Source organism: Colobus angolensis, unplaced genomic scaffold, assembly GCF_000951035.1.
Source record: "Colobus angolensis palliatus isolate OR3802 unplaced genomic scaffold, Cang.pa_1.0 Scaffold110, whole genome shotgun sequence".
NCBI lineage: Eukaryota > Metazoa > Chordata > Mammalia > Primates > Cercopithecidae > Colobus > Colobus angolensis.
Window position 1 is genome coordinate 1,561,106 of NW_012112031.1, and position 2,585 is coordinate 1,563,690.

Consider the following 2,585-nt stretch of genomic DNA (forward strand, 5'->3'; position numbering starts at 1 on the left):
CGGCTCCGCACTGTGGTTCCGCTCTGGAATCCCCACCCCGCTTTCTCCCCACGAAGCGCCGCCGTCCCCGCCGCCTCGGGCTTTTCCTCCCTCCCCCGCCCCGGTGGTTCCCGTCCCGGCGTTTTAGGGGTCTGGGATCCCGGACCCGGTCCAGCCGTGGCGCCCCCTGCTGATGCACCGACCGGGTGCCGTCTGCCCAGTCCCTGGAAGTTGGCCCTTGGAAACTTGCAAGGGGATTCGGGGCTGGTCTGTCCCGTCCTAGAATGGGGTCTCCTGAGGTCCCCCCATCAGACTGACCTTTCTCCGCCCGTGTTAACGCACTGCTCGGTCCCACGGGGACCCTCCACCCTTGATGGTCATCTGGGAGCTCCCTGCCCGCGGTGAGCCCCACCCCCCACCTTCACCCCGTTCCACCCACGTCCACCGGCTCGTACAAGCCTGCTAGGTTCGAGGGGGCTCCGGGTCCCCGTCTGATAAGCCCGGGCTCCGAAAGCTCAGCTGCCCGTCTTCGTCCCCCAGATCCGAGGGGCACTAGCCCGAGCTCAGAAGACCGTCTGACTGCCCCAGAATCTGCTTGGTCTACCTCTTTCGTTCCGGGGGGCTGGCTTAGCACCCCAGGGCTGCCGCGCGGTGTTCTGGTCTGGAATCCCAGCGGTTTGGGAGGTTAAGGTCGGAGGGCCACTTAGGGCTAGGAGTTCGAGACCAGCCTGGGCAGTATAGCGAGCCCTGTCTCTACCAAAATAAAAAAAATAACCAAAAATAGCCAGGCGCGGTGGTTCACGCCTGTGATCCCAGCACCTTGGGAGGCCGAGGCGGGTGGATCACGAGGTCAGGAGTTCGAGACCAGCCTGGCCAACATGGTGAAAACGGTTCTCTACTGAAATGCAAAAACTAGCTGGGTGTGGTGGTGCACGCCTGTAATCCTGCTACTGGGGAGGCTGAGGCAGGAGAATGGCTTGAACCCAGGAGACGGAGGTTGCAGTGAGCTGATTGTGCCACTGCACTCCAACCTGGGTGACAGAGCAAGACTCCGTCTCAAAAAATAATAATAATAATAAAAATAAATAAAACAAAACCCCACCACCACCCCAGGGCTGTGGGAGCCCCAGACGCCTCTTGCTCTACTTGCCCCAGTCCGAGTGTGCCCCTACTGTCTAGAATCCGCCCAGGCCACCTGGCAAGGGCAGCCTCCTCCAGACAAGGCTTGGTGCTGTCAGCCTGCTGGGGGGCGGCTCCAGCTGGTAACCTACCCGGTTCCTTACCCTGTAGAACCCTTCCCACTCACAAGGTTTCAACTGCTATCTGAAAAATCTCTTCCTTCACCCTTTCCTCCTCTTTGAGCAGCCTGAGGGCGCTCCAGGGCTCAAACACATCTCAGATATCCCCCAGAACTGTCCTCCCCATTTTCTCTCAGATAACCACACTACTGTCTACTGAAGTTAGATACCAAGAACCGTCTCTTTTTTCTTTTCTTTTTTTTTTTTTGAGACAGGATCTCAGGCACCCAGACTGCTGGAGTGTGGTGGCGTGATCATAGCTCACTGCAGCCTTGACCTCCTGGGCTTAGGTGATCCTCCTGCCTCAGCCTCCCAAGTAGCTGGGACCACAGGTGCGTGCCCCCACGCTTGGCTAATTTTTGTATTTTTTGTAGAGATAGGGTCTTGCCCTGTTGCCCAGGCTGGTCTCAAAGTCCTGGGCTCAAGTGATCCTCCCACCTCGGCCTCCCAAAGTGCAGGGATTACAGGCATGACTCACAGCGCCCTGCTGAGAACCATCCTTTCAACTGACATTTGTTAGGCAGTCGCTGTGATTCTGCCTCTCCCTCAACCCATCCCCATCACACTGATACAGCTGTATCTCCTACATATTTACCTAATCAGTCCATCTGTGCCCTTAGGCCCGGAAGTGCTGTTGTTGAGCCACCTTCAAACTTCAGCTCAAATCTAGCCCCTATCTCATCCCAGGGCACTAAGGGAATGTAAATATGACCTCTGTCAAAATCCTTCAGAAACTATTATTTGTGAAACAGGATAAAGTTCCAGTTCCTGGCTGGGCACGGTGGTTCACGCCTGTAATTCCAGCACTTTGGGAGGCTGAGGTCAGAAGTTAAAGACCAGCCTGGCCAACATGGTGAAACCCTGTCTCTACTAAAAGTACAAAAATGGCTGGGCGCAGTGGCTCACACCTGTAATCCCAGCACTTTGGGAGGCGGAGGCGGGTGGATCACGAGGTCAGGAGTTCAAGACCAGCATGGCCAGGCTGGGCGCAGTGGCTCATGCCTGTAATCCTAGCATTTTGGGAGGCCAAGGCGGGTGGATCACAAGGTCAGGAGTTTAAGACCAGCATGGCCAGGCTGGGTGCAGTGGCTCGTGCCTGTAATCCCAGCACTTTGGGAGGCTGAGGCGGGTGGATCATGAGGTCAGGAGTTCGATACCAGCTTGGCCAAGATGGTGAAACCTTGTCTCTACTAAAGATACAAAAAATTAGGTGGGCGTGGTGGCGCACACCTGTAGTTCCAGCTACTTTGGAGGCTGAGGCAGGAGAATCACTTGAACCCGGGAGGCGGAGGTTGTAGTGAAGCAAGA